This window comes from Camponotus vicinus, unplaced genomic scaffold (genome assembly GCF_025532165.1).
Source record: "Camponotus vicinus isolate PSW18456_S1 unplaced genomic scaffold, iyCamVici1.0 SCAF_7, whole genome shotgun sequence".
In the NCBI taxonomy this organism is placed as follows: Eukaryota; Metazoa; Arthropoda; class Insecta; order Hymenoptera; family Formicidae; genus Camponotus; species Camponotus vicinus.
In genome coordinates this window covers 6069803-6084687 of record NW_028141979.1, presented here as the reverse complement: position 1 = coordinate 6084687, position 14885 = coordinate 6069803, and the positions used below count along the sequence as shown (strand labels likewise).

The 14885-nt window shown below is 37.4% G+C and overlaps 1 protein-coding gene across 12 annotated transcripts in view; it reads right to left on the bottom strand.

Annotated features, from left to right (window-relative positions):
• Olf413 (DBH like monooxygenase olf413) overlaps nucleotides 1–14885 on the bottom strand; it is a 266419-nt gene that overhangs the window by 136405 nt on the left and 115129 nt on the right. For 7 of the 12 annotated variants that reach the window (XM_083103940.1, XM_083103932.1, XM_083103934.1 and 4 more), the window contains one exon: nucleotides 11938–11998. The exons of the other annotated variants lie outside the window; for them this stretch is intronic. The gene's annotated coding sequence lies outside the window, so the exon portion shown is untranslated. The remainder of the gene's footprint in view (nucleotides 1–11937; nucleotides 11999–14885) is intronic. 12 annotated transcript variants of the gene reach the window in all.

Here is a 14885-nt window from a genome sequence, read left to right as displayed (position 1 = left end):
GAGTCTACCGCGGCCAATTAATGGACCCGCATCGCACGCGCGCATCTTCCCGTAATGCACGATAATTAGAGATTGAAAGAAACATAGTTCCTCTCTCTCTTTCTCTTTCTTTTTCTCTCTCTATTCGTCCTAAGGCCTAATTTAATGGCTTTAATTGATTGCGAAATATGGAAAATCGTTTCGACACTAATGGGATCTTGCAATTGCAATTTTTGCCGCTAAAGCTACTTTCGCATAATAATCCCGGAACAATGCTGGAATTTCGACAATTAGAGAGAGAAGCGATAATGTCGGGATAATTGAAATCGCAGATTACTGTCCAATAATGGAATTAACTGCTTGAATTATTCTTGGCGATCTTATAATGACTACTAAACAGAAATATATAAAGCGATATATATCCCTGTTACTTATACGCTAATATATTCTTAAAAAAATTCACCGACACAACTGATAAATTATAATAGAAGAATAGATACATGAGGGAAGTGTGTATCGGACGTATCATAATATGAAATCGCATTTGATTTTTTTAATTGCGCGCCGAAAGAATGCATCCCCCTCTATAATTACTAACGTCAAAATGACGGAACTAATTAAAAGCTGCATCTGCATTCCCGATTCAAAATAAGATGCGAACGTTCTCACATTAGACGTCCACGCGATATGCGACTTCCGCCCACTGTTGTCTCGCTTCGAAATGCACTTCAAGGCAATCGCCTTTTCAATCGGAGATTCGGAAAAAAAAGCCGCAGAACTTATTCGTTCGACGGTTATAATGTAGTGTATACAATGTAATCTCTGATTAAAATTCCATTTAAGGATGATGAGGACTTTGTAATTACGAAGATATATACTTAAAATAGTAATTATAAAGTCAATTATAGAGAAGGTGATAAATGCAATATATAATAAAAATTCCGTCTTTCGTTAAAAAAATATTTGTCTACACTCCAAGTTTGGTACCATCGAAAAAAATTTGTGAATGGCGTATTTTGATAAAAGCATGTATAAGGTTTAATGATAAAAATCCCTGATATTATTTTCGAATAAATGAAATACTAATTTGTTATCTCAAATAAATACGAGTTTTAATTTTAACTTTCAATTAAAAAAAAATTTTGTTTCTATATTTGATTTGATTTTTAAATCAATTTGCTTATTTTTTAATTTCCTCTTCTCTTCGTCAAATACGACGAATAAAATTCCCCATCTTCAATTATTGAATTAAACTACATACTGAATATATTTTTAACATTAAACGCGTTCCAATTTTCATATATCTCTCGTGTAAATGGTGAATTTTCATCGTCGTCGTATTGGACTAATAAAACTCGAAATCGGGATCACTTTCGACGTTAAATGTAGCGCTAAATGGAGGTGAGAATACGAACCAATATCCATGGTACGACGAGTTCTGCCTTGCGATTTTACGAGGTCGTGTAAAAGCGACCGAAAAAGGTAGCAAAGGAAAAAACGCAAAAGCCGCGGTAAAAGAAGAAAAGACGACGTGAGAGAATAACAGCATCGCCATTTGCAACCGGGGGCTATTCATGAATAAAGCTTTTTTTATATTCTTATGAAAAGAAGTCTATTGTAAAAATTCGTTAGCATTTTTAATTTCGAATCGCATCGGTCGTCGAATCGATCTAGCGTTCATATACTCGAATAAAACTCGAGTTTGCAAGTCCTAAAGAGTCCCGCGGACATCAAGTTTTTACGCGTCGCGTAAACTTTCGGCGGGTATTAACGTAAACTCGTTGCGCTCGCGGAAGCACTCGAGGATCGTATAATACCAGAATTTTACAGGGTATTAGCGACTCCTGTCGGGTTTCTAATGGACGCGAGACGAGTCGCTAGAGAGCCAGATGAGACGAAATGGCCCGCGCTTGAATAGTCGGGGTAATATACTCGAAGCGTAATTTCTCTTCGAGTACGTAAAAATTCTATTACGCGTTTCACGGGATTTTTTTACTCCTCAAGTCACTTAGATCGCGTTGTTGGCTCTAATCAAGCAACTACTATTGAAATTGCTATTTTCTCTCTCGATGTAATTCTAATTTGTAATAAAATTATAAGTAAATTTAATAAGAGTTATAGAAGCTATAAATAAAATCAAGAATTCTCCTGGATTTATAAAAATTAATTTTTCATAATTATTCATAAATGAATAAAATTTGCGTGATGTTTTCACCCAGCTTTTTAATCTAAAATTAAATTTAATATTTTAATGTGTTGTCACAAAAAATAATTTTTAAAAATTCGATTAATTATGAATTTTAAATAATTGTAATTTGACAATTTATCGACATATATTATTACAATTGAGGCGATTGTCAAATTTCTTAATTTGATCGTATCTGTGATTGAGGAGAATTATGCGATTCGGGGAATAACCAGTGGGATACGAATATTGACTTCGAGCAGCTCTATCTCGACCGGCAGTCATTTATATCCGTTGGCCGACGTGGCTCTGCTTGCCTTCCGATTTCGTACGTGTTATTACAGTGTAGCCAAGCACATATCACATCGTACCAGATGTCATAGATCAGACTAGGGTTTACAAATCAGAGAGAGAAAGAGAGAGAGCGAGGGAGAGAGATTGTTGGATCGCATCGCATCGCTTCTCGCTCGTCTTCGGCAACTGGATTACGTCAACCGAGAACCCTCGGACGTGTAATACGTCCGAGGTTTCTCGCCGCGATGATGTCGAATCGCGTTATTCAATGGCAGCTGGTATCCCGATGGAAGCGAATCGTAGAATAGCGACGGAGGCCATTGCTGTCGGTATAGGGCTCACATTACATAAGTATAAGCCGGCAGTCACCGACACAATACCGACGTTGTCCAGAAGACGTCGTTCCTCTGTAAACACATCTCGGGGTTCGGATACTCGCATATTCGTGGTATACAAGGTGTTCCCAAATTCATATCCATCCTTTATAATCCAGCAAAGTCCAGCAAAAGTTAATTCTCAGTTAATTTTTTTCTTTAAAAAAATTTCATTAAAAAAATACGATTCTTTATAATTTTATAATGTTTAGTTTGACAGGATAAAATACGCATAGAGATTAAACTCTGACTAATTAATTATTGTTTAAAATTTATCAATTTTGTTTGCCCCGAAATTTATTTCGCGATAATTTTAATATTTTAATTTTTTTTCTTTTTTTTTAAATCGATTCCTATAAAAAAAACCATGTCTATTGTAAAGATGAAAATGTAGGGTCACTCTGTATACATGCACTGCGAGTGAGAAAAATAGAGAGCGTGGAAAATCCCGATGCATCCGCACAATGCAACGTTGATATTGAGCACACGCGACTCGTACACGAAGCTGCGAAATGCACACCCGAGAGCAGAATTGACAGCCACAGCCTTTGATCCCGACAACCTCGATATATCTGAGAAATGTAACGACAGCCGACAGATGCATAATTTCTGTTTTCGGAAAGGATCGATATTATATACTTCATTAAATAGTCTGCATTGTACGTTTCTAAGGGAATTTTTTTTTCTTTCAGGTCACATATCTCCAACACACAGATATACAAGGTGTTTCTTAATAAGTGCGAAAAATTTTAGATGATTCTTTGTCGAAAATTAAGGGGGGTTTTTCATAAAAACATACACTCCTAAATCCCTCCTTGTGGAGTTCCTCCAAAAATAGGGGTAAAAATTAGGTTTTTATTTTTTTCTCAAATTTGGATCAAGTTAAAGAAATGAAATTAGGTGGATATTTTCTACTAGTAAAAAGGTTATTTATTAATATTCTTTTCAGCCTCCTATTATTATAAGGGAATGAAACTAGCAACTCCTATTTAATTTTTTATTAGAACTTTTTAATGGGCCGGAATATGATCATCTAAAAATATGCATTAAAAAGTTTGATTTATTTAGAAATTTTTTTATTTCGTTAATTTTTTTTCATAAAATCAAGTTTTCACGAAAAAAAAATAAAATACGTTATCGTGCACAGCACGATGCTAAATAGCATAGGTTTCGAATTACGAGAAGTTAAATTTTAAAATAAAAATAAAATTAGAGTAAATGTTAGGAAAATTCAAAAACAAAATTATAATAAAAACCTAATTTTTATCCCTATTTTTGGAGGAGTGTAACTCCACAGGGAGGAATGTATGTTTATATGAAAAATCCCCCTTAATCTTCGACAAAGATTCATCTCTTAAAATTTTTCGGACTTATTAAGAAATATCCTATATATGTACAATAAGATCCTCTATACATATCTCTAGAATATATTACTGTCTAATATATGTAGGGTAAGCCATTAATATTTTTAGAGTAACAAAGAACTCTAAGATAATTACCTACAATTTCTAAGATAGTATCTGCTCCGAAGATATAATTTTAGTACCTCGGATTACCACCGAAATATTCAGTCAGTTCACAGGTAATGTTATTACAGGTCCAACGTCATTATCCCAAATATATATCATGAAAACTATCGCATTCGATAAATTTAAAAGCGAGGAACGCGGAGTGCGGCAGTGACGATGACGAGGAGCCTGAAATGGATAGCTACGCGATATTTCACCCGTGCATATAATCCCGTATCGTGAATGGGAGCTTAGCCCCCGACATCGCGGACATCGTGGCTCTAATCCTCGCCTTCCTTCGTCGCGTCGGGGCCCCCGGGACCAAAAGCGGGAACGCGCGTGGAGAAAGAGATTCGGTCGAATCTCACGCGCGTGAATGTGCGTGCGGTTGTGCGTCTCCCGACTGATGAAAGAGAGGAGGATAGGTGTCGTCGAGGAGAGAGAAAATGAGAGGCGATCATATACAGAGGCAGAGAAATCCCGGATAGGCCCCGCGGGGATTATGCCGGTATAATAGGCGATCCCGTAGGTAACCTCGCGTCGATGGCTCCGCTTTTTGTGCGTCGGGAAGAGAAAGAGAGGATCGTAACATCGATGCCGAAGAGCGAGCGGTGGAAACCGACAACCGCTCTCGATTTATCCGCTCGGAGAATCGCTCGTTCGTCGCGTCAGTCCTGCGGATACGCGCCGGGATTATCACGCGGAACGTCATCGAGACCACGGATTTTGTATCTTGTACCTTCGTGAAGGGTATGGGATATGTTTCAGGGGGATATATTGAATCCGCGATCGCGTCTTCCATTTTGACTGAAATTTTTTACAAATATCAAGCTTGGATATAGAAAAAAAATCCAGAAGAAATAGGAATTTTATAAGAGCAATTCTTCGCTATAATTTGATAGTTTTCGCTAAATCTTTCTATCTTTAAAAATATAAATTGAAGAAATAATACCTTGAAATATATATGATGTATTACACGTATAATAAACTATTATAAATAAAAAGTATAAAAGATAATATAAGATTAAAATATTAAATAGACGAGTTATATGGCCATATTCGGCACATTTTGCCCCATAAAATTATACAATTTTAATTTTATGAGTTGAAATATATGCTTATATGTTATATTTAAGTAGTGTATACATTAAAAAATTTTAGATTAAAAGAATGACAGACAGACAGGTAGAAAAAGAGAAAGAGAGAGTTTTACAGTAATATATACAGGGTGTTTCATTTTAATCCGACCAGTCGAATATCTCGAAAACCAAGCCCGGGAGAGAAAAATATTTCAGACAAAAGTTGTTTGGTTTCGAGGGGGCCATAAGATGGTGACAATGATTTGACCTTGAACAGTCATTTGAAGGTCACATAAAGGTCACCTTAAATTTCTTAAATGGAATACCCTATATATTTTTGCACATTCTTGTAGCTGACATCGAGAGCTTTCCAAAACACTATAATTAAGTACCTTTTCGTTAAGTACTTTTTGAGTTATGAGGCTTGAAATAATTTCTTAATTCTACATAAATCGTAAAATATCTAGTAAAATATTCATTTTTCGATTATCTTACCTTAATACTTTTACGTACAAAATAATGAGAGAAATCAATTGGTGTAAAGAAAACACATAGTTGTTTTGAAGAAAAAATATGTAATTTGCAATTAACAATTCCATATTTTTTCTTAAAAACAACTATGTGTTTTTTTTACACCAATTGATTCCTCTCATTATTTTGTACATAAAAGTATTAAGGTAAGATAATCGAAAAGTGAATATTTTACAAGATATTTTACGGTTTATGTAAAATTAAGAAATTATTTCAACCCTCATAACTCGAAAAGTACTTAACGAAAAGGTACTTAATGATAGTGTTTTGGAAAGCTCTCGAGATAAGCTACAAGAGTGTGCAAAAATATATAGGGTGTTCCATTTAAAAAAATTGAAGTGACCTTCACGTGACCTTCAAATGACTCTTCAAGGTCAAACAAATGATACCATCTTATGGCCCCCGCGAAACCAAACAACTTTTGTCTGAAATATTTTTCTCTCCCGGGCTTGGTTTTCGAGATATTCGACTGGTCGGATTAAAATGAAACACCCTGTATAAGTTATTTTTCATGCTTAAAAATTTGTTATCCTACTTAAAACTCTTACATTTATTTCTACAACTTTCTTTAATCTTAAATAGCGAAAAAGGCAAGTTAAAAGCGGTAAGCCGCTACGTTCAGTTAATTTACTTCCCACGCATGACGAACCCGATGTCAAGTGCCATTAGTGGCCCGGCACGATGTGCACTTTGCACCCTGAGCGGCGCATCGTACGATGTAATTTTAATTAACGCCGTGGAAAGTGGCGCGTCGAGAGGCATCTTGCGAATAGACACGTCGATTCATCGATTAAACGAATACGGAGGATCTTGCGGGAACCTCTGCGAGCAATACGAGGATCAAAACGCGAGATGATTCAATTATACAGGATATTCCTGCCCCATTATCGAATAAATAATAATAATAATCTGTTGAACAAACGACAAAAATTAATAAGCGAACAATCTAATAATCCAATAAGGAATAACGCGATCTAATCGGGTTTAAATTTGGAAGTATATAAGATGATACAAATGGACAAACAAAATAAGATAAAGATATCTAGATAGTATATTCTTTCGCAGCTCCAACCCTGTATCAACAACGCAACTATCTCCGATCGATCCGAGCCGCACTCTACAATCGGATCTTTTTCTTTCGGCCTCTACACGTGGCTATATACGGACAAAAGTACCATCGGCTCTCGGGAAGAAAGACTAACGGAGGGAGAGAAAGAGAGCAAGAAGAAAAGCCAGAGGAAAAAGGCGGGGGACGGAGGGAGAGAGTTCCGAGAGAGGCGAGTCATTAAAACAATTAGACGAGAAGAGCGCGGTTTTCTTCGTTCACCGAGGTACGATGGCCTCTACCTCGACGATGCCATGACGATGCAACGAAGGCCGCTTTCTCGAAGCGAACCCTGCACACAACACACACACACACACACGCGCGCGCGCGCGCGCGAGCTCTTACCTAACGTCTACCTGTGTATTAACGGCGCGTTAACGCCGGGGCGTCGTCGCAACGGCGTAAAGTATAACGCGGAATTCGCGTAATTGGAGCAGCCATTACGCGCGAGTAAGCGTGTTACGTGTCGGTCTCGGAACGCGAGCAAACGCGGCCCGAGCGCGGAAAATTTACCTCGCCGTAGACAGAATTCCGGATACCGCGCTCCGGAGTTGTTATTCCGGCGAATTCCACGACGATGGCGCGAACATCGTAATTAAAAAGGCCAAGAGACTGATGCCTGATTAACAGGGTTGAAAATTGTCGCTTTTGAATGTCGTATTACGTGATCCCATCGTCTCTACTTCGCTGTCAATTAAATCGCATCGTCGAAAAATAAGTTCTCATGTTTAAGAATAATAATTTTAAAATATTGGAGTTAGAATATAATTTAATTTCTTTTTTGTAGGATTTTATTAATCAACCGTACGATAAATTATTAAGAAAGTTTCTGTTATAATATTAATAGAGATATTTGATATTTCTCAATGAAAACTGAAATTTGCGAATTTGCTCTTACAAGATATAATTTCACGATTTTAATGATGAATATTACCATAATATATTAACGTGATATTCTTCAAATAGCTCTTTTAATCTTTACATCTACTTTTAAATTCACAAGATTAAATATGCAATTCGGAATATTTAAAAATTACAATCAATACTTTAGCTCAAGTATCGATTAATTAAAAATTATTTAAGATAATAATAATTTAAGGCTACTAATTCAGTTTTAATGAATTTTATATCACTCAACTTTTTCGAAAATATATTTCTATCGAGCAATAGAAATAAAGTTCCATTTCGAGTTGCAGGATTTTCATAAAATTTTAATGTAATGATAACATTTAAAACATGTGCAAAAGAGAGAAGCTATTTACTTTATTTAATCTCGAATCTTATATCAGATTTCCAAATATTAATCCAAAAAACCGCTATTAATTACAAATTCACGTGAAAATAATTTCGAGCATGACATATTCTTTCAAAAACATTCTTGCTACCTTTGATATATACAGAAAAAAAGACATACTTTGTCACAAATAATTGCTTTACATTGCGTTTAAATCTGTCCTTTGCATTATTTCCACGTATTCCACGTTCTTGTGAACGTTCGAGTACTTTTATCCGCGCAAACAGACGGTAGGGATTCAATTGAAGACCCTCGGCAAAGCAAAGCGCCATATAATATGGCACATTTGAGTGTCAGCGGCATTTCAGCGCACTTTTGCACGAGCGTTTCGACGTTGATGATCAAAGGAACGCGTGAAATCGCGACCTAATAAACGCGGAGTCCATAACCCGTAGACAGAAAGTGCAGCGATATTAATGGCATGCTCCATGGCATACGTGGAGCAAGACCTAGGTGCTGCATAAAGTGGAATTCGCGTAATTACAAACTGTCATCGCACTCGTATAAGTGTCACGCGAAATTCGATTCAAATATTGTATTCAAAGAGATCGCGCGAAATTAACATTGAGCATTTACGTCACGTTTCACACTAATTAATCATTGTATTTCGCACCGTCGATTATTCTGTTTAACGCTAAACAGAACTATCTGATTTCGAGCTTTATTTACAGGTCGCGATTAACGCTAACGCGACATCAACCGCACATTTGTTGCCGAACGTGTACTAAAACTATATGCATTCTCCCCCTCTTTCTCTCTCGCTCTCTATAATTATGGCACTTCTTATGGCGTCGCGTCGTTCTGCAAGAACCGCCGATTGAATGTTGTCCCACGTACAAAAACCCGCTCGGTCATCTCTCGGTTAGTCCGAGTCTTAAGACCAGTTTTATCGATGTAATCTTGCTTCATTTCTCCGTTCGTGGCACTTATTATTATACAAAATACGTGTGTATACCAGGATTACCAAGGATATTATTTTAAAAACTGATGTTAAATAAAAACCAAGAAAATTATTTTAAGAAATGATATTAAATATTTGAAAGAAATATTTTTTTGAGAAATAATATTAAAGAATAGATGCTTTTCGCAAATTTGCGTTATGTACGCGGGAGTTGATATTTTTCTGCAAATGGATACAGAAGATTTTATCACGCGTGATTAATGTTAACTGATCCTGGCAAAACTGAGTCTCAGAGTCGAACGTTAATTTAAGCTCATTAGCGAGACGAGCGGGATAGCAGCATATTATCGCAAGGTGCAACTGGGCGTGGCGAATACTTTTTACGACGCAGTCCGACCATCATTATGCGTGCATCTGCATATTCCGCGAGCATAAGCGTCATCTCCGTCGTAAAATTCAAAACGACTATATCGTCCGCTCGACAACCATACTTTCCGCCTCTCGCACTTTTCACGGAACTATAAAATCTTATATTGTTCTTGTACCTCGTCCTATGCAAAATATTTCTCGAATGTAAAAAGTTCGTCCATTATCAAAAAAAAATAGACTGTCGATATTTATCATCTTCCGACATTTTCGGAAAATTACTACCAAATCCATCTATTAATTTATTGCCAAATTCAACTTAATGCTAATTTGACGTTTGACGTAGCCGATATTGATAGATCGCTTCTTAAACAAATTTCCAACGTGGGAAGCTACAGACAAGGAAGGACGAGAGGGGGGGGGGGATGTAAGTTGTATCTCTTCTCGCGCACGGGTATGCTAATCACGCGGCTGACAGACGCGCATTTACACCGCGGGACGATTATATCCCGATGCTTCTCGCGCCGAAGCTTTGAACGCGCCATCAGACGAGGCCTCTCAAAGGAAACGACGCCCGATTACCATTAATGATGACCGTGTGCGTGTAAATGCGCGGTATAATGCCCTCCAGGAATGCCGCGCGTCGCTCGGGACCGGCGAGTGTCGCGCGCTCGCTCCCCCCCCCCCCCCCCCTCCCAAGCTGCTCGCATAATGATGCCGATTTACATTCGCCGGTGAATATAACCCGCGCATTTATGGGAGTATCTTCATTGATTATATACGACGTGGTAATACGCGTACATATTAACGTGATCTGATGCGCCAGTGATGACAGTTATGTGGGATGCTCGATTTCGAATTTACGGATATATGTATTTCGATACGTACGAAAAAAAATGATACGTAAATTTTGTAAATCACAAGCGTAATTAAAATGTTCGGGCGAATTAAGAAAGGTGTATCGTAAGTAACTAACGCTGGATTTTTTTGCTTTAATTAACAGATTTTCATCACGCTCGCATTTTTAAAATACGCCCCTCTAGAGTATATTATCGCCAGTTCCCGAAGTAATTTCGTCTTACATTCCGCGAACTAAACGTTCATATTTCAGGATGGAACTTCCATCGAGAATCCAATCTCGGGGTCCAATGGAATGAATTTTGGGAGCGTACTATTTAATTGCGCGAGGTGCTGCGAGCGAAAAGCGTAAGGAGGGCTCCAGCTCCCAGCCTCCAGGGAGGAAGACATCCCGGGCAAGAATGCACCGGGATTTACAACGGCGACGCAATTCTGCTGGCGCGTTTACAACGAGGAAACGAGCCGTATTATAAAGACGAACGCGACGGATGTCCTCGGCGTAACGCGTCTTGACGGCGGGAAATTAGATCTCCGCGGATAAAATTGGTTAACCCGAGCGTGCACCGTCGTTCTCCTCCAGGACGGCGCTCATATGTTTCGCAAGATTGCGTGTGCTAGCGTGTATTAATAAAAAACGAAAAGAGAACAGCCGAGAAAAGAAATTCGCCCGTTTCGACTTGCGGAGTAAAGCGTAATGGAAATCGCTCGGATGGATTATCAAAATGAGAATACTTGTTATACTTGAGATGTTCCATTATACTACTCGCAAAATGTGCAAATTTTTCATTTAAGAAAGATATATGTATTTCACAATATATTCAAATATATCGTTTTTTTTTTTAATAAATAAAATGCAAAGCATTTTCTTAGACATTTAAATATGCAATTAAAAAAAATATACATATATTTTTTTTATTGATGATCACGCATCAATTAAATAATTTTCGATACCATTTGCATCAAATAATAAAAAAATATATAAAAACAAGATTGTAAATCTAAATATTTAAAAGAATTTCGAAAGGTTATGAATGATAAATATTTAAAGATCTGACAAAATATTTACAATCCTCCCCAATTCGTTAATAAGCCGGTTGTTCGATATCTAATATAATCGCCAAGTAAATATCCTTGCGGAAAATAAATCGCGAGACGACGTTACGAAGGGAGGATTGAGCGACGACGTCGACAAGGAACGTCATTAATACACGCCATCCGCCGTAATTCCGTGAACACTCGAAACATCCGCGCGAAACGCGCGAAAAATCCCGTCGGAATTCCCGGTGAAAATTCAAATATTAATTGCGCAAGCCGCATACCACGAGCGACACAAACCGGATTTGAATAATGGCGCTTATATCGACAATAGCGATATACCGGTGCCATAAAATTCCTGCGCGCGTAATATCCGCCAATATCGATTAAGTAACCCGCGGACTTATGGTAGCTCGGAGAGTACTTACGGGACTTCTAGATGGACTTTTTTCGTGATGTGGAAACCAATCAAGACAAAGGGCCACTTACCTGGAGCAGAAATAAAAGAATTACGTTAGTAATAAATCGCTTTCGAGAAAATAAAACGATATTATATATATAATTGAAATTACTGATAATATCGCTGCGCTGATAACGATTTCATTAATAGCTCGATAAATTTAATGAAAATCGTATATTATATACATGTAGCAATTTCTTTAACCATGTTATTTCTTTGATAAACGTTTATTAATCTCAAAATGTATTAATCCGGCGAATAAACATGCGCTAACAAGACTTGGAGAGAACGACATTGATTATTTGAATAAAACATATCGAGCCGAGTATCTGACAAAGCCCACCTCGTATACCATAACGTTCTTTTTTATTCGAGAGAGGATAAGACAAGAAAAAGAAAGAGATGCGAATGGCGTCTCGCGAAATTATCCTCGCTCCACGGGAGCCAGGTGGTTTCGCGAGGGCCGAGAAACGAGGCATAATAGGGCAATATGGACCAAGACTTTCCATAATTGGTCGGGGCCATCGAGAGCCCCGGTGGTCGAACAAAAGCGCGGCCATGGCCGCTCTACCTAAAAGAGAATTCTCAGCGTGCTGTCGGCGTCATAAGTGCGGCGGTCGCGCCGCGTGAGTCACGAAAACTTGTTCCCCGAAGCGGACAATGTCGGCCATATGTTTGCCGCGTATTGCGAAAGCACCATCTTGTACAGAAATCTTGCGGTAAAAGGCAGAGAGAAAGAGAATTCCTGCATGACAACTTCTATCTAAGTCAACGAGAAAACTACCTGGAGAAGGTAACGTTTAAATCCGTAGATTGCATCGAGACCACGACTTCTATGTTGATTCACGAGAAGATAAAGATTCGCGGTATTCCATACATTCTCGCAAAAATAAATTTATAGGCACGCAATACATTTTACATATTACATTAAATTTAACAAATATATTTTATTAAGTAATTATACAGGGTGTTTCTTAATAAGTGCGAAAAATTTTAGATGATTCTTTGTCGAAAATTAAGGGGGGTTTTTCATATAAACATATATGAAAAATTAATTAAATATTCCTACATCCCTCCCTGTGGAGTTACACTCCTCCAAAAATTAGGTTTTTATTTTTTTCTAAAATTTGGACCAAGTTAAAGAAATGAAATTGGGTGGATATTTTCTACTAATAAAAAGGTTATTTATTAATATTTTTTCAGCTCTCTCGTATTGTTATAAGAGAAAATTAGCAACCCCTATTCAATTTTTTATTAAAACTTTTTAATATTTATATGAAAAACCCCCCTTAATTTTCGACAAAGAATCATCTCCTAAAATTTTTCGCACTTATTAAGAAGCACTCTGTATATATTTTATTTATTGAAAAATCATCTTTTACGTCGTCATGTAAATATATCATTATTCAATATATTCGAGATTAATATAAAATTTTAAATAATAAAATAATTTTAAATAATACTGCTATAAAGGATTATAAGACGAAAACACACAACCAAGAGCAATTTCATTCAGTGGCTACGAATAAAATCCAGCAAGTTTCGAGAGCACGCTTCTGGGTCGTTTCGTTTTATATAATCTCGCTCCGAACAGCAATGATCCGTGTAATTTGATGAGCAGGCGTGCAATCAGAATTGCACGTGGCCATGGTGTGCTAAATGTCACTGCACTGTCGCCCGGCCACCGACCAATCATCATTCTCGCGTGTACGCCGGATATTATAATCGAGACAACGACTGCACATGGGAATTCCTACGCACGCACGACCGCCACGTCGTGCCGGATTTCGCGTGCGTGCTATGCAATTCCGACGCAACAAAAGGAGTCGGTTGCAAGTGCGAGCTTCGCGTGACGTCCTTAACGCAATCAGCATATCGCGGCCTCTCGTGGGAGCGCGGTTTCCTCAAGATGCCATGCCACGCTGCGACCTGCGTAAATTATTATCTCTCTTTCTGACCCTCGTTTCATATAAAGCTACAAGGCTCGTGATACTAAACCAGTTACTCCCGACCGGTTTTTTTTTGCACGATAACATTATGAACATTGCTTAAGGGGTTATACCTAGTCAGTAAGTCGAAAAAAACGTATTTTTGGGGAATTTAAAAAAAACTGTTAGGTATTTTTATTTCATCGATTTTTTATCATAATATATATCTATCAAAGAAGTTTTCATAATTTTTTCAATTAAAAATATCGAGAAATGTAGGCACAGTAGCTATTTTCCAGAGACATCTTTTTTCGGAGGCGCTTGGCGGTGAGCAAGATTGCTCGGAGCTGGATCATCTGAAATAAAAAATTCAAAAGGATTTAGCTTTCGTATGAATTGATCTAGTCGGTGAATGAAGGAATTTTAATTTTGATGAAACCTTTTTTTTTTTTATTAACAAAAGAACGAAAAGTTTTAACACGAAAAAATTCGTATTTTTGCGTCAAACGTCTGTCACATTGTCAAAAATCAATTTTTTGTAAAATCCTTCGTTCACCGACTAGATCAATTCATACGAAAGCTAAATCCTTTTGAATTTTTTATTTCAGATGATCCAGCTCCGAGCAATCTTGCTCACCGCCAAGCGCCTCCGAAAAAAGATGTCTCTGGAAAATAGCTACTGTGCCTACATTTCTCGATATTTTTAATTGAAAAAATTATGAAAACTTCTTTGATAGATATATATTATGATAAAGAATTGATGAAATAAAAATACCTAACAGTTTTTTTTTTAAATTCCCCCAAAATACGTTTTTTTCGACTTGCTGACTAAGTATAACCCCTTAAGCGTTTCGTGAAATGTCCAGGATACTTTCATTATGATGCGAAGTGAAAAATCGTAAAACGTCACGGTATTACGTGCTTAAACGAGAGGGCTCTTAAAATAAACGCACCATTCACCGTCGACAAATTGCGAATACGCACGTAG